We start from the raw sequence: 27,600 nt of genomic DNA on the forward strand, positions 1-27,600 counted from the left end.
AGGGGACTTTCTGCTGCCCAGGGCTTACAAAGGCCCCGGTTCACTAACTATAGGCATAGAGACTTTGGTAGAGGATATCAGGCCGGTGCAGCATCTACCTGATATCCCCAAACAGGCCGTTATTAACATGTGAGAGGAAACAAACTTTGAGGCCAAGGTCCCTCCGGATATTAGGGAGTACAATGATTTCTTCTTCTTCTCTGTCTCAATGCTAATCTCAACTACTGAAAGATTTGGATATGATCATATCCCTACTGGAAAGCTTGGGATTCATAGTGAACAGAGAAAAGTCCATTCTTATCCCCTCATAGTCTCTGGAGTTTTTAGGGTTCACAATAGATATAGTCCTTCATCCCTTAAAGGCGATAACCAAGATTTGGAAGGAAATAATATATGTTCTAAAACAGGATTCTTTAACTCTAAGGGAGCTAATGAGACTTTTAGGACTACCGTCCTCTTCTATTCAGGACATTTTCCTGGCCCATTACACTATTGTGCTCTGCAAAGGATAAAGGCATGGGCCTTTAGAGAGGATTATGGTATGGGGACAGGATATCGTTAGATTAAGAGGAGAAGGAGGAAATGGTGTTATGTTTTGTAATGTACCCCAGTATAGGCCTGGGTAGTCACCTAACATTTCACCTACATTTTCCCTGCCATTGTACTACATAACGGTTTTTAGTATTGACCTTTTACCTAGTTAAGGTGCTGCATAAATGTTGTGTGGTTTTCCCAGAAAACTAGCCTAATTTATTATGCATGAGGATTCTTAGAATCACAGCAGGATTACCATCTTCTGCATAATAACTATGTATAAGGGTCATCCCTTCCGTCATCCTCGGCCAACATGACACAGCAAGGTAGAACCCCTGAGGGTACCTTTTGGGTATATAAACACCATATCTTTGCTGAGGCAGGCAGAGGAGAAAGACTTCCATGCTGACACACTGATGCAAGACACTGAGGTTCCCTCATGCAGACACTCCAGCTCGCAGTGGTCTGACATCCCTCACGGGGTGTCCATCTCGAGACCAAGACGGGGTCCCACAGTCTCTCACTTCAGGTAATAGGGTCGGCTTCAGCCTAGGGGGATTCTTGTTTCAGCACACCTATTTTACACTAGAATGACGCTGGTTCATTAAATGCTTATTGAAAATGTCACCACCATTCTTTCTGTGAGACAAAGTGAGCACAAGTTACGGAGCGAAAGGTACTGAACTGTTTCCACAATCCCTGATGCGACAGAGCTGTCACATTCGATAGTTGCCAAGAACTATTCTCTCCTTGGTCAAAGGAGTTTACATTGGCACTGTGAGCTAGCTGGTATACAGGCGAACATACCCGGTGGAGATGTCTGGAATCAGTCTGGACACCAATCCCACAGTCTATGTTGTCTAAATGTGAAGATCCTATATAGGTGTATAGGAACTACCTACACAACACCGCTGAACAGAAGCTGTGATACACAGTCTGGTGTCGAGATGAGTCAATCTGGCCTGGTAGTCGGCATTGAGATGTCTAATCCTGGGTAGGTGCTTGCATAGCAGTCCATCAGAAGCTACAATGCTTGGACCTGTGTCGAGATGCATTTAGCTGCATCTGTGCTGAGGAGCCTATTATGTCCATGTAGCTTGGTACAGGATGTCCGATATAGCTTGCAACAGGATCTCCGCCGACTGACCCTTGGAGACAATCTGGAGTTTCTGGGTCAAAACAGGCAGGCTGGCTTCAGCAATGCAGTTCACAGTAGCAGAAGCGTCCTTGAGCAGAAAGGCAGGTATTCAGCAGCAGTGCAATTTTGTTCAGCAAGGCAGACTTCACACAGCTGGGCAGTTGTCCTTCTGTAGATTCCACAGGTCCAGAAGTGATCTGAAGAGTTGGTCTGAGAGTCCTTTTTTTATACCCAGTGCCCACTTTGAAGTGGGAAAAGCTCCTGGGGGTTTTCCCTACAGAGGTGTCTGGAATATCCTGCCTCTCTGCCCTGGTCCATGTCTGTCTGGAGCACCAAAGGTAACAGTGTGAAGTCCTCTGTGTGTGAGCTGAAACATTGCCTTTGACATGCAATTGTGGTAGGTGACAGTGCCACACAACCATCCAATTCAAAGATGACCCATCCTGTCAACATCTAGACCTTCTACTGTGATTCTGGCTTGGAGAAATACACAATGGCCAACTGCCAAGTACACTTAGTCATGTTACCCAAGAACAGGCTGCAGGTACCAAATATCGACAAGAAAATACCAACTTTCTAAATGTGACATTTTCTGAATTGTGACTTAAAATCCAATATTACCATTAAAGAGGGTTTTAAATTACAATTCATCGGTGTGAGAAATTGTGTTATTGGTTGGCTGGGGTGTGAACCGTGGTCAAGCAGAAACCTCAATCCTTATCAGGGTGAGGTACTAGCCAAACCTAAATTAACCTATGCTCAAACCTCTGATAGCTTGGCACAGAGCAGGCAGGCTTAACTTAGAGGCAATATATAAAGTATTTGTGCAATACCTCAAACAGTAATAAAGTGAAAAACACCACATAAAAAGAATCCCAGACCAAGTTAGAAAAATAGGACCTGCTATAATGAATATAAACACAATCTAATCAGTGCCAACTGTGGATATCTGGTTGTGTCAGACCAAAACACAGTCATAAGTTCCAGCCAACAGCAATGGAGCATGGACCAGCTACAGAGACCCAGCTAGGCCGGCTGAACAAAGTACCTGGTTTGCGGAGTGCTGTAAAGACCCATGTCTAAAAAGTGTTGCGCAACAGAAGAGATGCCTCTGTTCTGAGATGCAGCAAAGCTACGATGCGTGGGCCTGTGTCATCGTCGAGGATTCCATTGATGGGGCTTGCGATGTAAAATCAAGCATCAAGTATGCGGGGCACAGTCAGGGCAATGCGTAGGTTCCGAGGTGCTGCGAGGCTGAGATGCAGAGTCCATCGTCATCTTCCAGGTTGCCATCGACGAGGAGTGCAAGGGCCTGAGCTGAGGATGTGTCATGCAGGGGCAGTTCTGAAGCCATTGCAGGTTGCGGGTCTTTACGACAGGTCCAATCCATGCAGCATCAGTGATGCATCTGTTGTGCTCGAAGTTGCACAGCAGAGGAGATGTGTTAGTTCTGCAGGATACACAGAGGCTGGCAAAATACCGTAAGCCCGCTTCCAAGAGTCCAGGTCTGGGGTGGCACTACTTGGCAGGGTAGACTCACAGATGGCCGTGTCCAGGTGCAAGGTTGTTGGAAGCCTGTTGTGTCCCTGAGGCTTTCGATCAGGAGGCCATCCAACTAGCCCATTGAGTCACTCTGGGTTCTGATATCAAGAGATGCAGGTCCAGTCCTTCTTATCAAGGCAAGAGGGTAGCAAGCCAGCAGAGCAGGGCACCAGTTCCTTCAGAGCAGCATCCAGCAGAGTGGCAGTACATCCAGCAGCACAGCAGGCCTTCTTCCTGGCAGGGTATCCATAGGTCCAGAAGTGTACTGAGGAGTTGGTGTCTGGGGTCCAGTATTTACACCCAGCTGTGCCTCTGAAGTAGAGAGAAGTTCTATTGGAATGCAATTGAATTGCACAGGAGTCCTACCTTCCTGGCCCTGGCTCCAGACTAACTACAGGGGATTTGCAGCCCTTTGTGTGGAGACAGGACACAGGGTATTCAAGCATAAGTGGGGTCAGACTCAGCTCCTCCCTCCCTCCCATCCTACTAGTGATGGCCACCTAAGCTCTCCATTGTGTGTGGCTTTCTAGGAGTAATACAGACAGCCAAATTGACAGCTACATCCAGTTATGTGACCCACAGACAGGCTGCAGGCACCAAATGGCTAAGCCAAGAAAATGACAACTCTATGAAAGTGGTATTTTCAAAATGATCATTTAAAATCCAACTTCACCATAAGTTTGGATTACAAATTCCAATCCGAGAGACACCAACCATGAAGTGGTTACCTGTTCCCATTCGGAAATTACATGTATAAAATGTAAAAAGGTAACTCCACTGTTATCCTATGGGAGAGGTAGGCCTTGTAGTAGTGAAAAACAAATGTAAGTGTTTTTCACTCTCAGGACATGGAAAACTTAAAAGCACTTGTCCTACTTTTTAAGTGCACTAAGCCCTGCCCTCTCTGTGGGCTATCCAGGGATTACCCTAAGGGTATCTTATATGTATTAAAAATGAAGGCTTGGGCCTGGCAAAGGGGTTACTTGGCCAGGTCGTCATGGCAGTTTAAAACTGCATACACACATGCTGCAATGGCAGGCCTGTGACATGTTTAAAGCGCTACTTGATTGGGTGGCACAACCAGTGCTGCAAGCCCACAAGTAGCATTTAATTTATAGTCCCTGGGCACAGGTAGTGTAACTTTACTAGGGACTTACAAGTAAACTAATTATGCCAATTGGGCATACGCTAGTCTTACATATTTTAAGGAGAGAGCACAAGAACTTTAGCACTGATTAGCAGTGATAAAGAGTGCAGAGTCCTATGAACATAAAAAATTAAGTAAGCAAAAACAGGAGGTTTGAAGGTAAAATGTTAAGGAAAAACATACCAAGGTTTAACAATCAGACACCAAATATGGGTTTCCTACATACTCACAATCAAAGGTTATCACTTATTAAATGTAATAAGGACACCCAATGTTATCCTATTGGAGAAGTAGGCCACAAAGTAGTAGAAAATGAATTTAGGAGTTTTTCACTACTGGTATATGTAAAACGTAATACTTTTTGAATACACTTCATCCTGCCCTATGGAATGTTTAGGGCCAATCATAGCGGTAACAATGTATCCAAGAGGGAAGTTGAGGCCTGGCCATAGGTTTATTTTGCCAGGTCAAAATGGCAGTTTAAAACTGTGCACACAGGCTGCAATGGCAGGATTAGGACAAGTTGTAAAAGGTTACTAAAGCCGCAAGTCAACAGTGCCTCTGCAAGATTCCTGTGTAACTGAACAAAAGAAAAAGATACTTACTTTTGGTAACGCTGTTTCTGGTAGGGACTCTATCTAGCCACAGATTCCTTACATTTTGTATATTCCTCAGGAATGAGAATTGGGAAACATTTCTGTAGTGCCTCTGCATGCCAGAAGGTAGCGCCCTGGGGTGCCATACTGACACCCCTTTGCTCCAGTAATTACGTGCGGGCCTATACAGGCACCACTCCTGCACTCTGAATTCAGTTGCTTTCGAGATTGTCCATGCCTCCAGGTGTGGAGCCTCAAAAGCAAACTGATAGACCAGTGTAAAGGTTCCTAGACTTGGGATCTTAATAATGGGTAGGATTCAAGCACATAACAGGGAGGAAGAAAGGCCTGGTGAGGCTAGTCTCTCTACCACAAAGAGCATTATCGAAGGTAAGTAACTTTTTCTTATGACAGAGACTTCTAGTTGCAGATTCTTCACCTTTTAAATAGATACCAAAGCAATACCTAAGAGAGGTGGTCAGTAGATGGAGTCAAACCAGAAAGTCCTGAAGGACCAAGAGTGCAAAGTGCCCTTCTCGGCAGACTTGGTTGTCCAGACAATAGTGCTGCCCATGCAGAAGCCTGACAGGTGGCTAGGACATGAACTCCATGTGCTAATGCAGTGGTAGCAGTTTTGGCCCAGGTAGATTGCGGAGTAGATCTTCATGCAGAGCACGATCCAGTGCGAGATCAAATGCTTTTTCAAAGCTTTGACATATTTTTGGTTCTAAGAGCTAATCTTCCAGCCGAGTGTCTTTGGTATGTACTATGTAGAAGCTCAGCATTCTTCTGATGTCCAAGCAGTGAAGACTATCCTCCTCCTTAGAGGGGTGATGGTTTGACCAACATGGAACAGCATCACAACTTTCATTACAAAGGATGCCCAAGTTCGCAGAACGCTTATCGGTTAAAAAGGTGTTGTATGCAGAATTAATACACAGAGCCTGAATCTCACTCACATGGTGTGCTGAGATAATGGCGACAAGGAACAGTCTTGATGATAAGGAGCCACAAGGAACAGCTCAGAAGAAGCTCAGAAGAAGCTTAAATGGCGTGCACAACAGAAAGGCAAGGATAAGGTTGGTCACTACAAAAGGAGATGGGTTGAACATATGCTGCAATCTTTTAAAAAAGGAATCCTATAACAACGGGTGACTTAAATGATAAGTGCTGATCAGGCAACCTTAAGAAGGCTGAAAGGTCTGAAACATAACAAGACAAGCCCTTGCCAGGCAAGAGATATAATGCCAGGACGTCATACAGTTTGGCATGGAGGGGATCAATCTGATGTGCGCCAATCCAAAAAACACAAACTTGTTCCAACAACATGGTTATACACCTAATGTGAAGGGATGCCTGACTGCCAGGGTGACATCATCCACCTCCAGAGAAAGGTAAAAGGTGTTTAGCTATCACTCTCGAAGCATGAAGGTGGAGATTGTGAAGGTCCAAGTGCAGAACCTGGTCCTGCTGTTGTTACAGCAGATCCTTCCAGAGGGGCTGCCTGATCGGAGGATACATGCTGCAGCCCAGGAGTTCTGAATAACATCCTCTCCATGCCCAATCCGGAGCCACTAGAATGACTTGGGCCCACTCTGTCCTGATCTTCTTGAGAACCCGGGCCTGGAGTGCTATCGCCAGAAAGGCATATTGGAGTCCCGATTTCCAAAATGATGTGGAACTTGTCTCAGAATGAGAGAAGCCTTGGAAGCTCCAATGTGCAGAAGTGCTGAAATTGCACTTTCTGTGCGGCGACGAGTAGATTGAGCCATGGTTCTTCCCTCTGTGGGAAGAGACCTTGTGCCACCTCCTGGGGCAGCTGCCTTTCATGATCCACTAGGCATCAATGGCTGAGTTCATACGTCCTGACATTCAAAAAACCTTCCAGGTAATTCTCCTGCAGGAAAACTCATGGGTGGTCCAACCACTTCCAGAGGCCACAAGGCCTTCTGCACAGGGTCCGTGACCCCATCCCACCTTGTTTGTTGCAGTACTATATGGTGGTGGTGTTTTCTATAAGCACCTGGACCAGCCTCCCTTTGATGGATGGCAGGAATGTTTAAAGGCCAAGTGGATGGCCGTCAACTTCAGAAGGTTGATATGGAGCCGGGACTCCACCAGAAAACAGAGACCTCTGATTTCCACCTCTCAGGGGTGCCTGCTCCAGCCCAGAAGTGATGCATCAGTCACCACTGTCAGCGATGAGTGGGGAAGGGAAAGGGATCTACGGTTGACCCAAATACGGTGCAGTGGTCACCACTACAGATCTACCGCAGTCGCCTGCAAAATCTGAAAGTGTTCGGATGATGCTAGGCCCACTGGGAGTTTAGATCCCACTTCAGAGCTGATACGTGCCACCGGGTGTGCTCAACCAGCACGATGCAAGAGGCCATTAGTCCCAGAAGCCTCAGGGTCAACCTCTCTGAAATCTTGGACCAAGGCTGAAAAAACAGGATTATAGCCTGACTGACCTGGATGCTTACCTGAGTAAAAGGCACAAAACAGCGTCTGGAATGGCTCCTAAGAATGGGAGTGTTTGAGGAGTCATGTGTGACTTCAGCACATTTATAGTGATCCCTAAAGATGGCAGGAGGTTCACTGTAGTTTGGAGGTGGTTAGCGACAGCCTGGTGCAAGCAAGCCTTTAACAGTCAGCCATCGATGTAGGGGTAGACTGTAACCCCTGACCTCCGATGGTGCGCTGCCACCACTGCCATCACATTTGTGTACATCTGATGGATGCTGGTGAGACCCAAATGGAACACAGCAAACTAAAAATGTTCTTCTCCTACCATGAACAGCAGGTAGTGCAGATGGGCCAGCAGGTTGGGAATATGGAAATAGGCATCCTGCAGGTCCAACATTCCAGGCACTCTCGAGAGCAGCAAGACCTGGGCCAGGGTGAGCATTTTGAATTGAAAGTGCGCATATCTAGAATAGGCCAAAGACCTCCATCTTTCTTGGCACCGGAAAGTATCAGAAATAGTAATGACCACATCCTACTTCTGGAATTGGCACCCTCTTCATAGTGCCTTTGGCCAAAAGGGCTTCAAATTCCTGCAGCAAAATGGAGAAATGGTCCTCCGTCAGTTTCTGGGTGGATGGTAGAAGGAAGGGTAAGGCATAACCTTTGCAGACAACCTACAGAACCCACCTGTTCGACATGATCACTAGCCAACCCAGATAGAATGGGTGAATTCTGCCTCCCACTGGGTGGCTGTGACCAAGTAGGGTTCATTAAAAAAGTTTGGCAGGTGAGACTTCAGTTGGTGGGGCTGTGAACTGAGTAGCATGCTGACCTTGACCTTGGGGGCAGTGTGCAGCTTGGCCTCTTGTGCAAAACCACTGGGTTCCCTACTGGGATGAGAAACTGTGGTGTTAAGGGACACCTTTGACAAAGCCATGAAAGGAACAGTGGAACTGGTGCAGCTGGCGAGGTTGGTAGAGAGGACCAGAGAGCTAGTGGTAGCCCAACTCTCCTTGAAACATTCAAGGGCAGAGTCAGCCTTGTCCCTAAACAGGTGAATCCCAACAAAGGACTTGTCTATCATATATTACTGGACGTCACCAGAGAAGCTAGTCGATAGTACCTACGTATGGTGAAAAATGACAACGCTGGGGCCTTTAGCTTGCCCAACAGAGCTGGTGATCTACAAGCCACAACCAATTGTGAAGATTGGCTACATAACAACCATCTTGAATTGCCTGGGTGAAGGTCTTCCAGTACATGAGGGAAGATTTGTGCCACCAAGTCACAGAGGGCATGAGTGTATCAGCCCAACAAACAGGAGGCGCTGATCGATCACAGGTCAAAACTGGCTTCTCAAATGTTCCTACCCGCTTTCATTTCCTGTCAGGGAGAGTGGTAGGAAAATTGTTGGGTTTGGACTGACTGGTGGAGGCCTGCACCACAAGGCTCTCTGGGGAAGGGTGCTGCAACAAAAAGGTTGGATAATCCAAAGCTGAGCAATGGCGTTTGGTGATTTCTGTGGTAAGTAGGGGGCCAGTGGAAGGCTTTGCCCAAGCCCCAAGGAGGGCATCAATCTATCAGGGCCTCATTGAAAAGGGAAGAGGGTCCTCAAAAGCAATTTGCCCTGGTTGGAGGACATCAGTCAATGTGTTTGTCACCCACACGCATTGTCTGGGGAGTGGGACAGGGGAAAAGCAGAGGAATTCCACTTCGAGCACACCAAAGATCGGCCTTCGAAAGCAGCTCTGTTGGGTGTTGAGTGGGCTGCTTACATTGACTGAGGGAATCATTGAATGGTTTAGTTGTATCGAGATAATGCATTATCAATGTGTATGTGAACATTATATGTATTGGACATCCATGATTTCAGTTAATGTATACATGTTCTTTTTTGATTTAATAATTTTATATGTATGTATTTTTTTTATTAAGGATTCATGGTTCAGCTTTTTGTTATCTGAATGACAACAAATTTAATGTTCCCTTATCAGCAGTTTACCTTACTTAAGCACCAATGCAGGCACCCGTGCCTCATGGCGCAAGGGTGCCTGGTTACAGTCAGGATTGTTTTTGTGTAGGAGGGACACCTTACTGCACAAAAACAATCCTCTGAGGGCTTCTCTCTCAGAATGCAGCATAAGTAGAAAGAGGAAAAAACAAGGAGAAATAAACATATTTCTCCTTGTTACATCTGGTTTAGGTAGGCATAGCATCCTGACTCATTCACAGGTTTACTAGTCTTAGTAAATCTGAGAATGCACCAACATCCATCAGTGGATGCGTAGAAACACCCACGTCCCACCCATGGAACACCTTCCCAGGGCAGAATCTTGCGCTGCCTTGCATTACTCCATGTTTACTAAGCCACACTGAGCCACGCAAGTTTGCTTTGGGTGGCTCAGTAAATATCACTGAAGCCTTTGTGTTGCCTTGCATGATGAAATGGTAACATAAGGGCTTCATAAATCTGGTCCTAAATGTCCCTCTTGAGCACGATGTAACTGAATAAAATGTCCTTCACAAAGTTAAGGGGGTGTGGCTTCATCACAGTATTGTACCAATCCGCTTTTGCTATTCTCATAAAGCTTTGATATTCTTTCATGAAGGTGCAGTTCCACAAGTCGTTACTAAGTGCCCCTCACAAGTCAAATGCAAAAGCATTTATGTGAGATACATAGGTGACCCCATTGGAGCTGATACCTTCATAACTGAAGAATTCAGTGCAAATCTAATCAGAGAGGAGCCAAGGTCTCTTTTCTATACTGAGCTTCCAGGAGAGCTGAACACGCCAACATCCCATTGTGACCATTAAAACCACTCAAGGGTTGCGGCTGTGTCGGAGGGTCATCTATTAATTAAGTGCAATCGACAAGCCCATCTCGCTAGTTCAATTTTCTCCATCTATGTGGAATTTTGCCTCGAAAAAAGACAGACATTTACAATGCTCTGTTTGAGAGTGGGCGGCTTATACATTGATAGATGGAATCATTGAACAGCATCCTTGCATCAAGATAATGCATTGTCAATGTGTATGTGAACATTATCTGTAATGGGCACCTATGTTTTGAGTTTATGAATACATGTTCTTTTTTATTTAATCATCTTATATGTCTGTCTGTTTTTTCTTTAGTGAAGGGGCAGTCCTGCAATTCATTACTATGGGTCCCTCACAAGTCAAATGCAAACGTACTGAACTTCTTACATGAAGCCGGCGTTCCAATAGTCATTACTATATGTCCCTATCAAGTAAGATACAATAGCATTGAAATTCTTAAATTAAGCTGCAGTTTCACTAGTGGTTACTAAGAATCCCCCACAAATCAAAATCAAAAGCTTCGAAATTCATGCACAAAGCTACAGTGCTACTAGTCATTACTAGGTGTCTCTCAAGTCAAATGGAAAAGCATTGATAGTCTTTCACAAAGGTATAATTCCACAAGTCGTTATTAGGTGTCTCTCACAAGCCAAATGCAAAAGCATTGAAATTCTTTAATAAAGCTGCAGTTCCACAAGTCTTTACTAGGTGGCCCTCTAAAAGTCAAATGCAAAAGCTTGGAAGCTCTCACTTGAAGCTGCAGTTCGCCAAATGCGAATGCACTGATATTCTTTCATGAAGGTGCAGTTCCATAAGCCTTTACTAGAAGTCCCTCACAAGTGCAAAAACATTGAATTTAATACATCAAACCGCACTTCCACTAGGTGACCCTGAAAAATAGAATAGAAATGTATTGAAATTCTTTCATGAAGCTGCTGTTCCACAAGTTGTTACTAGGTGTCCCCTCTCAGTCAAATGTAAAGACATTGAAATATTTTCATGAAGCTGACATTCCACTTGTTGATAATAGAGGTCTACCTCAGGTCAAAAACAGCTGCTCCGTTTGACTTGCACCAAGCTGAGGGGGGTGTGGCTTTAGTATATAAATTTGCAGACGTACTTTTGTTATCTTAACTAATTGTGCTTGCTTTCAGCAGGATTATTTATTTGCCAAAATTGGTTCAAAATAATGAGTCCAAATTACAGATTTCAAAACATTTCTAGTAAGCACAACACCAATCGCTCATTTCAATTGTTTGTGTTTTGGTGACATGCACTCTATGTGGAAGTTTGCAACTGTTTTTGTACTCTCCCTAAGAGTGTTGTTAATGCCACCTTATTGAGACTCTATCTAGGGCGAGTGGCATTACTGCAGCCTTTTGAAGCTCCCACTAGTTGAAAATTGTGAGATACAAGTGGTTGAAATGCCAATCACAATGCTGCGCAGGTTTGATTTCAACCTAAAAATCTGCATATACCAACGCTGGTTTATAGTGAGGAATCAACATTGTAATTATTAATAGATGCCTTGAGAGTTATGAAAATAGTTGATTTAACCCTACTTTACATAGAAACTGCCAGTCATTGGGAGGTGCAAGTGTCTCACAATATCTAGTTTTGAAGAACTATTTTTTAGTTGTCTGTGTACAAGTGTAAGGGCAAAATGCTGTCAGTAAAAGCGAAAGCATTCAATGGCTGGAGTGAGATAGTCTGTTGATCTATACCTCTTGCTAGGGTGGGAGGGAGTATATTTTGAGTGACATGTCAACTGTGAAAAAGTGTTGATTGGGAGCCTCTATATATGTATGCATTTTCTGTATGATATTGTTTTGGAAAACATGAGGCTGTCAAGACAACTATAGCAATTTTTAGACCAGACCTAAAAATATTGTTTGCAGTGGAACAGACATTAACAATCAATCAAATGGCAACTTTGTCCTTCCACAACTTTTTTCTCTGTACATAACCCACTGCTAATCAGCCCCATGCCATTCTATTTACTAATGCAGGAAGACAACTTCACCAATCAATTCCCTTGATTTAAATGGCTATGGGAGATTGTGACACCAATGCTACCTCCTCTACCATCACAAGCAATTGAGCCAGTGCTCTCTCTAAATTCCCTAAGTTCTAATTTTACTTCCGTCCCGTGGCATAAGGGACAAAGCTCTCTTAACATCGAAAGTCCTCTAGCCTCTGACCTGGTGCCATATGATAGAGGACTCTCAATGTTATGAGAGCTTTGTCCCTTTGTCCCTTATGCCACGGGGATGAAAGTAAAATCAGAACTCTTTGCCCAGCGTAATAAGACAGAGGGAATTTTTTTTACTCCCTTTATGTGGCCATATTAAGTTCTCCCACTGCAGGGACTCTGTATTCAGAGATTTGGGTCTTGCTAGAGAAACGGTGGAGCTTATTCAGCCCATTTATTAATTGTATTAAATGATAAATACATACTTAAAGCATTAGAACATGAGGAGTTAAAAAGCGGAAAACCTGAATTAGATTCCCGCTTTTACTGCCGGCTTTTATTGAAGTACAAACGGCTCTCAATCGAGTGCTTCTCACTGGTTTTTATGAGAATCTTAAGAAAGGAAAATATATTTGCATATTGTCCTGAAGAAGGTGGTCCTATTCGCTTCAACCCACCGAAAAGTGTCGACGCTCTATTGTTGTTAAATTTGTGCGACTCAGAATAACATTTCAACATGAAACTGTTTTCTGGAATGTGATGTCATTATACTTGTTTACAAATTAACTTTTTTATGACAAATGAGATTGTCTTGGTACTGTTTCTCCCACTTTTTTATATTGGAAAATCTATAAGATTTATGTTTTTAAAGATCTTTGTATTAAATTACACATGATATATGTTATAACTGAATATTTTTAGTAAAGTGGATTGATGTGTTTCAACACCCCTAGTAATTCATGGTTTCTTCAAGACTGTGTTAACGCATGTGTGTAGAGTGCAATTGGAGTTATTGAAAGGTAAGTGAACCTAAAGGGAATTATATATTTGACTTTTATATCCATTTTAACCCACAAGATCAATGGTCTATACAGATGAGCCAATAAATCCACAGTTTCCAAATTCTTTAGTGTGAGAGAATTCTAATAGAGGCAATTTCTTTTTTCTACTTCGTTTTGATATGAAATATATTTTGGGAATAAAACGAGTATTCTTTCTTTGGTCCACGAATGCTTTGGAACTTAGCACTAAAAAGGCATGTCTCCTCTAGCAAAGGTAACCCTAAAGCAGAGTGAGAGAGGGGCATGCACAGTCAGAGCATTGGTTAGTGTGTATCCCCTCTCACACCCTTTTCATGCAGTGAGAGTGAGAACTTCCACATGGATGGAGTAATGGAATTTCTATTGTGTCTGAGGCCTGTCTAACACCAGAGCAGGGGAGTGAAGTACTCTGAGATGAGCCTGAGTTAACACCTGATGAATTTGCATGGTGTTTCAGATGCAGCTGCTAGGAAGCAATGAGATGGAGACAGGTGATGCTGCAGTAACTGTAACACACTGGGAGAAAAACAGCCCGGTGCTGCAGAGCAAGAACAGGGGAGGTCCCATGCCAGCAGAAACATCATGATTGCTGGTCCATTCCAGTAACAAGCAGATGCCAGAAGCACCACAGAGAAGAGCATTTAGCCATGAATCACAGGTTGTATGGAGGTAGGTGATTTAGCTGCTTCTGGACAAGCAGTAAGACTGATTGCCAGGGCTATGTGCTGCAAATTAGACTAAATACACTTGTCACTTAAATCCGTGAGGCTGTATGGCACCATAGAAAATGTAAGCATGGTGGCTTTTCTCAATGGAATTTAAGTTGCAAACGTTTCACTCTGACAAACTGCCTGTTGGAGGTTAGGCCTTTATCTATGTTACACTTGGGACACTCCAACTGGACCCAAGTGAAAAAATAACAAAGTTATTCAACATCTGACTGCGCAGGTGACAGAAGCCATCGTTGGATCCCAGAGACAAGCATAACTGCAGAAGGGAACTCTACACTTTTGTGAGTTTATGGTGAAAGTGATTAATTTGGAAGTGGTGCAGACTCCAATCGAGTCTGCCTTTTTCACATTGTGTAATGGAAAAATAAAACATACACTGAAACATTGCTGCGCAACAGTGAGTGGTGTTGGAACAGAATGGTACCTTGATGTGAGCTTGACAGGCTTTCACTGACCATGGAAGCAGATGCAAGTCCACTATCCAATGAGTGGTAAACAAACAAGAAGAACAAAAACTCCTTGACAGAGGTGCTGGCTTTCTGAATCTGACTGTGCCCTGGGCTCTGCTAACCAAACCCATGGCCTGTGCTCTGATTAAAAGGCTCTAGTAATTAGGTATAATTTCAATTGGTACTGATGAGCCACCTGTAAGTCCCTATAACTTGGTAGGGCATGTAGGTTTATAACTCCCAGCAGATTTAATGCACTTAAACGTGCACTGCTTTGTTGCCTGATGTCATTTTAAACATCAGCCCTGCCTTTCAAGCTGCTATTAAATTGAAATTCAACTTTCGGTTTAAAGGTACTTCCAAAGTATTAAACTACCTTATTTTTACATATAAGTAAGGCTCCCGGTTTTCGTTTTCTGTCTACCTTTTTTTTTTAAAGTGGATATATACAGATAATTGGGCTTCTTAAAGTCACTCTGTGCTGCCTTTCATGAACTATATGCCAACACCTGAGCAGATGGACAGCACCGGAAATTTTAAACAAAGATACAATTTAATAAAATAATGCCATGTGTCAACATACATTTGTGGTATAATGCGAATATTTACCACTGGATGTTTTGTTATACAATATGCGGCAGTTGAAATAGCTAAAAAAGACAGACATCAAAGTATGTGTGCGCGTCTATCAGTTAAATAAATATGGACATGTACAGTTTTACCACTTCATTTATCCGCAAAACACAAAATAAATATGGATAAATACAGACGGAAATGCTACATATAAGTCACCCCTAAGGTCCACCCTATGCGCCCCCAGGGTTTGGTGCCTTTTACAAATAAGCAGGGACATTTTAAAATATATTTTATATGCCCTGGTGAGAGAAAAACTACCAATTTAGTTTTTCCCCATTGTAGCATTTTAGCTGCATATGCTAACATGGGAATACTGTAATGTAGTGTAATTATTGACAGGAGTGAATTAAAATAATATTTCACGGACTTAAAAGAGTAGTAATGATAGATCCAGCAACTTGCCACTCTTGAATTTATCATAACTAATACAGAGAAGAAGTTATAGAACTTTCTTTTGTGAGCCAAAATCCAGCCTTCTAGCAGCTTCCCCTGATTGGCCAGTCTAGTCTTGACAGGCTGAGACAAACTGCTTTGATGAGGGGATAAGTGGCCTGCATAGAAACAGAGGTTATCTAGTGGGGGGAGATATTAACCCTAAGGAGAACGTTTCTCCATTTTGAATTTTAAAAGTAAAGTGCTTTGTGGGACAAGAATATGCTACACTTTGGAAAAAGCTGTCATACTTCTGGGTGGCACCCTGTACCCTATTGGTTAATGATACCCCCTGCTTAACCCCCAGAACTCTGGATAAATATGGGAGAGCGGCATAGCGACTCAGATCCCCTGCTAGAAACTACAAGGAGAAGAAGGACTGCCCTGCTGGAAGCCTGGCCTGCCCCAAGAGGACTGCACTGTGAATGACTGTGCCTGCTGCACACTAATAAACTACAGCCCTAAAGACTTTGCCTTGCTTCAAAAAGAGAAGGAGTGGACACCCTGAAAGCAATATGTTAAAAGAGCTCCACCCAATTCATCTCCAGCACGAAAAACATAGCAGACCACCTTCAGCTGTACTTTTAAGGATTTGGCCAGGTGCATTGTCGATTTTCTTTGTGGACACTTTGAACCCCCAAAAAGGAACTTCAGGAAGGACCTCCTGGAGTTTGGATAACTTTTGAGAACTTTCATGAAAAGCTTCAAACTGCGACCCTGACTGAATTTTAGGTTTGTCCAGCTGAAAGCTCTGAAGCTCAAGACTTCCAGGAGTACACTGGGGTCTCCCGCTGAACCAAGCTGACAAAGTCGCTGCAAGCTGGGCCTACTGGAGAGGCCCACTCAGCATCAAGAGAAAATCCTCAAGACAATTTTTAAGTGTGAAGGTAACATTTTGACCGAGTCGCTTAGTGTATCCGACCAGGGGCCCATTGCAGTCGGCCTCTTGGTCCAGGTCAAACACGACTAGTAGTTCCAATTTGCCTGCTGTTGGTTTTTAAGCACTAGAAAGTGGTTATTCTTTAAAAATTCATATTTTCGGTTTCTTACATTGGATGTTTGTTATTTTGGTGTCATTCTAAAGATAAAAAAAATTCTTATTTTTATAAATTGGTGTTGGATTTTTATTGTGTGTTGCGTCTTACTTGTTTAGTGTATTGGCATTTTAAATGCTTTGCACACCTGCCTCCTAAGTTAAGCCTGCCTGCTCGTTACCAGCTAGTTGGAAATGGGGTTCTCTAGTTGGCAGAGGTATGCACCTTGTCCAAGTAGGGACCCTTGCTTCTAGCCAGGATAGGGGAGTCACACACTTTAGATAACCCCTGCAAAGGCAATGTGTAAAGTATTTGCCCCAGACACACAGTGGCACAGTGAAAACATTACAAATGGACACCAAAACAGATTAGAAACAAAGTATCTTTATCTAAAGCAAACAAGACCAAAACAACAAAAATCTAGCAAACAAGACCAAAACAACAAAAATCTAACATGCACATTCAAAATATGACTTTTTAAAGTTTTCAAGCAATTCTGTCCGTAGAAAAGTATGGATGCGTGACTTTTACACAAAGTACCTCAAATGCGTCAAAATTCACAAGGTCAAACAGCCCCAGAGAAGGGAAGCATTGCAAAACACAGCATTGAGTCAGTTCCTTAGTCCTTGGGGAGGCGAGGCAACAGTTCTGCTGCACGGAGGAGAAGTGAACCATCGAATCCGGACTGTAGGGGAAAGTTATGGGTTGATTGCAAGATGGTTCTGGTCTTCATGCATCGGGAAAAATTGCCACACAGGTGCGATGCATGGAAATCCGTGACATGCTGGAGGTTGATGCGGCAACAGCAAACATGCGCTGCGTCGATTCTTTCAGCCACACAGCAGGGCCTAATTTGGAGTCAGTGTGGTGATCTTGGACTTTGGAAGTTGGTGCACAGGACTCAGTGTTTGACATTTTTCAGCCTCTGCCAGTGTTGCGTTGATTCTTCGGCCGCACGGCAGCGGAGAGTGGATATTTCTCCCGTTTTGCAGTTCTGCGTCAGAAAAACAGGGACTGGAAGGGCGATGCATCGATTTTCTTGGTTTCTTCAAGGTTTTTCAGCTCCCAGCAACAGAAGCAACCTCCAGCGGCCCAGAACTGGAAGAAGCACCTCCTGGCAGGTCAGACCTCTCGGCAGTGGAGTTCATGGAAGCTGGTGGTTAAGTCTTTGTGTCCCAGGGACTTCAGAACAGGAGGAAGCACACACAAGCCCTTGGAGATTCTTCACAAGCAGGTTCACAGCAAAGTTCCAGTCTTTGTCCTCTCCTTGGCAGAAGTAGCAACTGCAGGACAAACCAGCAAAGCGACACACAGTAAAGGGGCACTCCTCCTCCTTACAGCTCTTCTCCTTGGCAGAAGTTCCTCTTGATTCCAGAAGTGATCTAAAGTTCTGGGGTTTCAGGACTAATATTTATACGCCATTTTCTGTTTGTAGTCTTTGTTGCAAGAGTCTCTGAGCTCAGAGTAAAAACCGGTCCTGTCCTCCCTAGTTCAGTTTCAATACTGGAGATGGAGACAGCATTGTGCAGAGCAGACACAGCCTATCCAGGTGGTAGTGTAAACTCCTCCCACCACTCTAAATGCAGAAAGGCCTATTCAGCCTGGCTATGAGTCACCCAGGAAAGGCAGGACACACATCAACCCCCCTTGAGACTGTCTAGAGTGAATGCACATCCCAAGCTCCTGACACTCTAAAACCAGACAGTAAATGCACAAACAGGCAGAGGCACAGAGGATGGTTAAGCAAGAAAATGCCCACTTTCTTAAAGTGGCATTTTCCAACACACAATTTAAAAACCACCTTTACTAAAAGCCTAAACTCCAAATCTTTAGCTGTTACCAATTGAAAGTTACACATTTAAAATGTTACAGTGCAGCCCCTAAGATAGCCTATGGGACAGCCAGCCTTTCAACAGTGAAAGACGGAATGCACAGTATCACTACCAGGACATGTAGAACACACCAGGGCATGTCCTGCCTTTCACATATACTGCATCCTGCCCATGGGGGTACATTGGGCCTACCTGAGGGATGCCTTACATGTAAGAAAAAGGAAGTTTAGGGCCAGGCAAGTGGGTGCACTTGCCAGGTCAATGGCAGTTAACAACTGTGCACGTGGACACTGCAGTGGCAGGTCTGAGACACATTTACAGGGCTACTCATGTGAGTGGTACAAACCAGTGCTGCAAGCCCACTAGTAGCAATCACTTTACAGATCCGGGCACACTCAATTAACTTTACTAGGGATACCAGTAAATCAAATATGCCAATCATGAACAACCAATTATAATCACAATTTACGCAGAAAGCATATGCACTTTAGCACTGATAGTAGTGGTAAAGAGCTCGGAGTCCTAAAGCCAATGAAAAATGGGTCCAAAACAGGAGGTCAAAAAGCACAATGTTTGGGGATAGACATGCAAAAAAGGCTAGGTCTAACACAGCTACAAATGGTTGAGCAAGGGAATAATTTACTGAGACCTTGTCTTGGCCTTATATTGTGTTGTTGGCCTTATTGCTCGTGGTAGGTGCACACTTACCCCTACTAATAAACCACCTTCCAACATTTGGTGTTTAGTAGTGAGGATAGGTACTTGTGTTTGAATTATACCATACAGTAAATTAAGTTAAGATCGTTAAACATTCTCTGAATTGATTCAGAACAAAATTTGTGACTACTGTTTTTTTTAAATTTGGAGTAAACGGGTTTAATTCAATTTTTGATTTTTCTAAATTGCTTTATATCTGTTTACAAAGTTTCATTTGACTCAAAACTAGAGATACCTTGGAGATGGATCTGGATAATCTAGCTAACCTCATAGTAGCTGAGCTTAGGGGAGAGTGAAAGACCAGGGGGCTACCTTCTGCTCAAAAGGCAGAGATGGTTAGGTCTCTTAAGGCCTGGACAGAGTCTGCTCCACAGAATGAAGGAGAGGGGTCCCTTCAACAACCTACAGGAGGAAGAAGCTGACAAAGTGTCCCTTGGCTCTAGTACCAGGTCCAGGCACTAAGCTAATGGAGCAAGGAGAGGCTCCCCAACAGAGGACACAGAGAGAAGTGCCCTCAAATGGCACGAGCTTGAGACTCAACTGCCATACACAGCCATAGAAAAGGGGAAGCTGGATCTAGCCAAGAAGAAGTGGGCAAGGGAGAAAGAGAAAAGAAATAGTGGCAGCCAAGTAGAAGGAAAGAAGGAGATGAACATTGGTGGTGGGTTTGATCCCAGGCTTCCCATGGGGATAGTTCCCCAGTATGTAGAGGAGAATGACATTGACAAATAGCTGACTGCATTTGAAAGGGCCCTTAAGATGAGAAAGGTCCACTCCAAGTACTCGGGTTCACTCCTGTGGGAGCTGAACCCAGTAGCTGAGGTAGATAGATTCCTGACGTAGAGGGGCAGAAGCAGAATACTACCCAAAGATGAAGAAATGTATAGTCAGGAAATTTGGTCTCACCCTAGAGCAGTAAAGGGTGAAGGTAAATACAGAGTCCTGGCTGGACTTTGTGAATACTTCAGTGAAAGCATTAGAGGGCTGGATTCAAGGAAACAGAGGGAATACCTATGTGGGTCTCTACAGTTTTTTTCATGAAGGAGCGCATATTGTCTAGTTGTCTCTCGGACGAATTACACCAACATTTAGTGGATTCCAAGCTTTCTAGCCCCAGAGAGCTGGAGCTGAACACTGATGAGTGGGTGAAAACCTGAGTAACCAAGCAGTCCCGGGGGGGAGACTCCAAGATGGGGCGTTTAGGTCCACAAAAAACTAAGGCGGGGGTTGTAAGCCCACCACTGAGACTCCCTCAGTACCCCATAACCCTCAAAAGGAAGAGGGCACATCCCACCTTAACCATGATAAGCAGAAGCAGGGGAACCCAGGGCTGAAGAAGTACTTGGATAACAGGGTGTGATTTGACTGTCAGCAGTCAGTCCACTTCAGTGGTAACCTCACCTGTTCCAAGAAGGTGGTTAGCATTGGGCTATCCAGTGTAACCAAAGAGGGAGACTCCTCAGCTGAGGAGGCCCTCTTAGCGTTTTGTTGGGAGACATGTCCAGATGGTAAGCTAGTGATCCCTGCGGGTGGAAATAGGCACTTCCACCCCATTCAGGTGAATGGGATCCCTGGCATTGCCCTGCGAGACACATGTATCAGTCACACTATAGTGAGTGACAGGTTGGTGTCCCCACATGTATGTGCTAGGAGAGACAAGAAGAGTAAGAGTATCCACAGGTTAGTTACCAACCAAACCTGTAGCAATAGTGCCCCTAGAATGGGAGGGTACCCTTAGCGGGCATACAATGGTAGTCAGTGCAGACCTTCCCTTGGATTGTCTCCTGGGCAAAGACCTCCCAAAGGTTAGTCTGGACGCAAGTGGGGCAGCCGCCCAGGGTGCCCACCAACCCGAAGTTCCTGGGAAGGAATATGGCTCTTTACAATGAATGCATTGTTCACGCATTCCATTACAACGCGGTCGTTATGACCACTGCGTTGTTTCAACGCGAACCACTGCATCGCAAGTCGTTTCAACGACTTGCTGTAGGCGGCTCGCTGGACTTAGGAATAGTATTATTTACTATTCCTACTCTAGTTTGTGCAACAGCAGGGAAGGTGTCAGATTCTATATCCAACACCAGTGCGCCCTCTACTGCAAGTCGTTGGAACAACTTGCTATGTAATGATACGTGTAGTAACAACACAGTTGTTGTAACGGCTGCGTTGTAAAGGAACCGCATTGTGGAAACAGCATTGTAAACACTGTTTCCCCTGGGAAGCCAGCCCCTGTGGTTAAGAAACTGGGGTCCCAAAAGAAAGGGAAAAAGAAGAGGAAAGGTAAGCCACTTTTAAAAAGAGTTCCATTGAGCCAAGGGTCTTCTGTACCACTAAGGGAGAAACCCAAAGTTGGAACTGGTGAGGCTTCACCTGACTCCAAGGAAGTCCTGAGCAGTTAGGCAAGTGCCAAGCAGCATGGTACCACCCTTTGCACTGACAGATGGGATAATGGAAGGAGGGGATCTGCCACAGGACGTGGTAGCCCCCCCACTCTTAACAGCTAGAGAGGTTCCAGGAACACACCGTTGCCCCTAAACTAGCTCAACCACCTGTCAGTGGAGAGCTTAGAGAATGGGTTTGGAGTCTGGCAGTTGCCATTAGTCTCTGATTGGTGCAGTCCTTCATGGCAGCACTGTACTTGGCCTGGGAGGCAGACCCCATGGCCGAAAGAAAGCTAGGCCCCCTGACCCTGTTGGTCATGGTGGTATTGCTCATGTGTTGAGTAACCTCTGTGGGTAAGCTAGATGTTGCCCTAGCAAAGTTAGGGATAGACGAGATGGACACCTCACTGCCCAAACTAAAAAAGGAGGGAAAAAATGAAACAGATGCAATGAAGTTTCAGTTTAAATTGTGTCCTATTACTGTAGATATGGGTCAACTTCCCATAAGAAGCAACCTTGGCAGGAGTACGCAAAGCAGAGTAGGACCTGCAATTGTACAGCCTGATTTCTGCACTTTCTTCTTCGTCTGAAATACCAGGGAAACTCTCCAAGGGTAGGGCTGAGTCTCCTGGGCTGTTGGCTGGGAGGGGGTTGTGTGAGAAATCCGGACCTGTTAGTGGTGTCCCCCCTCTTTTTACCCCCACTTTGGTGCTGGTATTCTGACTCTGACTGTGCCCTGGGCTCTGCTAACCGGACCCAGGGCCCGTGCTCTAATTAAAAGTATACAGTAATTAGGTATAATTTCAATTGGTACTGACAACATACCTCTAAGTCCCTAGTATATGGTAGGGCATGGGCTCTAGAGGCTCAGCAGATTTAATGCACTTAAGTGTACCCTGCTTTGTAGCCTGCTGCCATTTTTAAAGTCAGCCCTTCTTTGCAAACTGCTTTTAAATTGAAATTATATACACATTTTACTTTTGAATTAAAAGTATTACATTACCCTGTTTTTACATATATGTCACCCCTAAGATCTACCCTAGGTGCCCCAAGGGTAGGGTGCATGCAAAAATAAGCAGGGACATTTAAAAATATGTTTTATATGCCCTGGTGAGGGAAAAACTACTAATATCATTTTTCCCCAGTGTAGCATTTTAGCTCAATAGGCTATTTTTTAAAGAACCTAAATTATTAGTAATGATAAATCCAGCAACTTGCCACTGTTGAATGTATCATAGCTAATATAGAGGAGACGTTATAGATCGTTCTTTACTGTAAGCCAAAATCCAGCCTTCTAGCAGCGTCTTCTGATTGGCCAGTCTTAACAGGCTGGACCAAATTGCTTTGATGAGGAGACACGTGTCCTGCATAGAGACAGAGCATATCTAGTGGAGGGAGATCTGAAGCTGTGGAGATTAGGTCATGAAGGGGGCTAGGTAAACAAACTGGTCTTCAAAGAGAGCAGGACAGTAAGGATACAAGCCAGGCCTATCCCCTATTCCTGTATCCCCAGCAAGATGGGAGGCCCGGAATGGAATTTGCAGGAGGTCTGGAAGGGGAGAGTTAAGGGAAATAAGCCACACCAGTAGGTTGGCTTAGCCAGATCTTAACCCTTAGGAGAAACTTTCTCCATCTTGAATTTTAAAAGTACAGTGATTTATGGGACAAGAATAGGCCACACTTTGGAGGAAGCTGTCATACTTCTGGGTGGCACCCTGCACCCTATTGGTCAGGGGTGCACCCTGCTTGTTGCCCCCAGAACACTGAATAAATATGGGAGAGCTGCATAGCAACTGACATCCCCTGCCTGAAACTACAAGGAGCAGAAGGACTGGAACTCTGGCCTGCCCCAAGAGGACTGTACTCTGAATGACTGCACCTGCTGCACATTAATGACCTGCAGCCCTATGGATTTTGCCTTGCCTCAAAAAGAAAAGGCATGGACTCCCTGAAAGCAACAGGTTAAAAGAACTTCACCTGCATCATCTGCAGCAAGAATACATAGCGGACAACCTTCAGCTGGACTCTAAAGAGTTTGGCCAGGTGCATTGTAGGAACTGTAGCCCCAATGTCCAAGGAGCAACTCAGAGACTCTGGAACCTTGGAGTTTGTTTACGGACACTTTGAATCCCAAAAGGGAACTTCAGGAAGCACAACCTTGAGTTTGGAGAACTTTTGAGAACTTTTGTGAAAAAGCTCCATAAGGTGACCAAACTGAAGTTGAAAGTCAAGCCGACTACAACGAACCACGACCCAACCTGTATTTCAGGTTTGTCCCGCTGAAAGCTCAAGACCACCAGCATCTGACCATAGGCTCCCACTGAACCAAGCTGACGAGGCCGCTACGAATCTGGCCTGCTGAAGAGACCCACTCGACCTCAAGAGAAAATCCTCCAGAAAAGTGTTTAAGTGGGGTGGTAAAATTTTGACGGAGGCCTCCTGCATAGTGCATCTGGCCAGGGCTCCATCGCGGTCAGCCTCAAACTTTGACTTTGTCCTGATAAAGACCTATTGGTTTTTAAGTACTAGAAAGTGTTTATTATTTAAAAATTCATATCTCCATTTTCCTAAATTGGCTTTTTGTCATTTTGGAGTCATTTTTAAGATAACAAAAATGTGCATTTTTTTAAATTGGTCCTGGACTTTTATTGTGTTTTTGTCTTTCTTGTTTAGTGTATTGGTATTTTTAAATGCTTTACTCATCTGTCAGCTAAGTGAAGCTTGCCACCTCGTTGCCAGCTATCAAAGGTTGAGCAAGGGAATAATTTATTGAGATATTCTCTGGGCCTTATACTGTGGTGGTGGCCTTATTGCTAGTAGTAGGTGCATACTTACAACTACTAATAAACCACCTTCCAACACTATACCACTAGTTCCGAATTCAAAAACTCTCTGTTACCACATAGACAAGCTAATGGACCTAGACAGTACATTAAAACACATTTTGAAAACAATTGTTTTTAAGTCTTTCTAAAAAACAGTAAGTTAACTTCAAATTCCTCACAGCGCTTCCAGCAGCAAGAGTGAATACAGCAAGAAAGTCTCTTCAGAGGGAAAGGAGAGAGGGGTGACAAGAGCCATCAAGGTACTTTCTGAACAGAGGCATTTTAAGTGTTTCTGGAAGAACAGAAAGCCAGTGTTGAGTGAGCCTTAAATCACCCTGTAGGCAGATCCTGAGTCATGGTCTTTTGAAATAGAGTGATAAATTAATTGTCTTTCTATCTTATGGTTTTTCAAATTCCATAAGGAGGTGACGTTAATGCTGGTGTCTCTTTGACCTCCCATGAGGTGTAGGGTGTACTTGAGGTAACTAGGGAGGTTAGGGGTGCAGGCTTTGTGAATGATACATACCTTTTTGAAGTGGTTTCTCTTCCTTCTAGTGTTAGTCAATGGATGCCTTTCGGAAAGGGTTTGATGTGATTTGATCTGTTTGACAAAAGGACAGCTACCTGCAGGATAAATTTGAGAGGCGCTACACTACTTCTAGTAGATAATATAGAATATTATTACTGCCAAGGAGAGGAGACCTTGCAAGCACATGAAGTATAGTATTAAAGTCCAGAGGAGAGATGGGTAATTTCAGCTCCCTGAGTAGAAAGAGTTGGACTGAGGTGATTTTGTTGATTCTGGAGATGCATCATTACATAGTGTTTGCTTGATGATGTAACCAAATGTTTTGCACCATAGGACCGGTGATGGTAAGATGTTAACAGTCTTTCCAATCATTCTTAGCAAAAGGGAGGGAGTCTTTGAGTGAAGGAGTTGGACAAATGTAGATTTTGTAGGGTTTGTTTTTATTTTTTATGCTAACTATGTTTAAGGGAGTTAAGATGTTGAGGAAGAATCGTGTACCATCAGTTCATTGGTGCTTGGAAACCTTTTTTATCTTGTAGTAATGATGCTAACGGGTCCATGAAGAGAACGGCCAACAGACTGGAGCTCCGGGCTGCATTAGTCAATAAAAATGAAAATGCCTAGGATGAGGTCCTCGGCTTCCAGTAATGACTTATTGGGGGCCTTGGATTCCAATAATGATTCAAGGAGAGACCCCAGGTTCCATCAATGAATAAGTAGGGGGTCCACAGAGGTTTAACCTTCCTGTACAGGATGCAGATCTGGCGGTAAGAACTTGGCTGCTTGGAGATCTTGGCAGTCTTATTCCTATACTGGAGAGGCCTCCGAAACCCCTCAAAGACTCTGAACTCGATGCCAGTCTGCTGTTTCTTAAAAACACAGTCTAAAAATCTTGAATGGTTGTGGAGAGAAAAACTAAAAACCTTCCAGAAGGGCAACATGTAGAGTGCCGATCCTGAAATATCATAAAGCCATAAAAAACATCCCAGACATCATATATTGCCAACAAAATTGAATCAGCGTCCAATCATGCAAAAGAGATATTTGCTATCCTTAGGTATTTTTAGACTTTAGATTTAAAACTCCTTTGCTGATCCCAAACCCAACAATCTGTTAAGAATTAGCTAGTTTAGCCTCTAGCAAGTGCAGATCAATATTTCCTGCATTCCCTGAAGATGCTATTAACTTTGTTGACTACACCACTGGGCCTCCAGGCCCTGGACCTAATCTCACTTTTTCCAACCTCTCTCGGCTACAGCTTTGACTGCCTTGGTGGCATTGATTAAATCAGGATCTTCTCTGGATCCAGCCCAGCCAAGTATCTATAAGGCGGCCTTGACCACTATCTATCACAAGCTGGAGGCACTTCTGAAGCTTTCCATCTTATCTGATACAGTGCCTAAAGCTTGGAATCATGTGCTGAAAAAGCCATCACTGGATGCAGCCAAACCATCCCATCTCCTTGCTGTCTTTTGCCCCAAACTGATTGGAAAGCACGACAAATTTCAGCTTTCTCCTTACATTGAGGCTCATGACCAACTTCCTGCCTCCCTGTCCGTTTTTGGCCCTCAGCACAGGAGTGCTATTGCTGAATAATATCTACAGTACTGAATCTGTCTTGCTGATGGCAGTGGAAGAACTTAAATGGATGATGAACGGGGGCAGAACCCCAGCAGTGATCTTGCTAGATCTCAGTGCGGCTTTTTATTCCAATTCACACAGTATGTTGCTGGGTCATTTACAAAATTGGGGCATAAGAGACAAGGCCTGGGTTTGGATTTCCTTTTTACTTAAAAAACAGAGTTCCAGGTAATGGATAAACCTTACCTTTTCTGAGACTTACATTTGAGAATGGAGTTGCTCAGGCTCATCCCTGAACCCAACTCCTTTTAATATTGATGTCCAACCTCTGGTGGACCTTGTAGATTCCTTCGGCCTTTCTCTTTTTCCTGTGCTGATGACACTCAAATAGTCTTCTCTCTGTACCCTGAACATGGCTTAACCGTAGTACACCTCAGGTCTTGCCTCAAAGCCGTTTTCAACTGGATGGGGATGAACTGCCTGCAGCTTAATGGAGGAAAGACTGAAGTCCTAGGGAGTGAGAATCAGCAGCACTCTGGTTGCCGGTGTGGAGGCCAGCTTGGGCCTTTCCCTCCCACTAAGCTTGCAGTAAAAGACCTAGGGATCTGGCTCGATAGTAGGCTAAAAATGGACTTCCAGATTAAAAGAATGGCTGGGTGCTGCTATCGCCTACTGCATAGCCTTGAAAGAAAATCCTGTGGGCTTTACCAGACCAGACGCAGAAGACCATAGTCTTGGCATCTATCTTCTCACGCATGGCCTGAACTCCAAACCTTAGAATTCTCCTCCGGATCAGCTTTGTTCCAGCCCTAGCAGAGCTCTCTTTAGGAAAAATCTTAAAACCTGGCTCTTCTAGGACAGCGTCAGTGTGTTGTGTGGTACTGCTGAAGCAGCGAGAAGCCCTGGTTGCATAGCTGCATGCTTTAGAATAATTAAACATAAAACATGTATGGCTGTAAGCACAAAGGGCAGACTGCTAAAATGCCGAATCAACCTGCCGTCCCATCACTCCTGTGGCCCTCGACTCTTCCCAAAAATATACTGATGGAAGAGGTCAACTTCCAACATTACACTGTTGAGTCCAACATTTTATGCTACGATGCGAGCCCCAAAACCCAAGAATATATTATAATTGAAAATGTATATTATCCACTATGTTCCCTTCCCTAAGGTATAAGGACCTTCTGCCCCCACCACCCC

At 44.2% G+C, this 27,600-nt stretch overlaps 1 protein-coding gene across 1 annotated transcript in view; it reads right to left on the bottom strand.

Annotated features, from left to right (window-relative positions):
• Positions 1-27,600, bottom strand: part of RAPGEF5 (Rap guanine nucleotide exchange factor 5) — a 970,266-nt gene that overhangs the window by 448,042 nt on the left and 494,624 nt on the right. The window lies entirely within an intron of this gene.

Source organism: Triturus cristatus, chromosome 10 (genome assembly GCF_964204655.1).
Source record: "Triturus cristatus chromosome 10, aTriCri1.1, whole genome shotgun sequence".
Taxonomy (NCBI): Eukaryota; Metazoa; Chordata; class Amphibia; order Caudata; family Salamandridae; genus Triturus; species Triturus cristatus.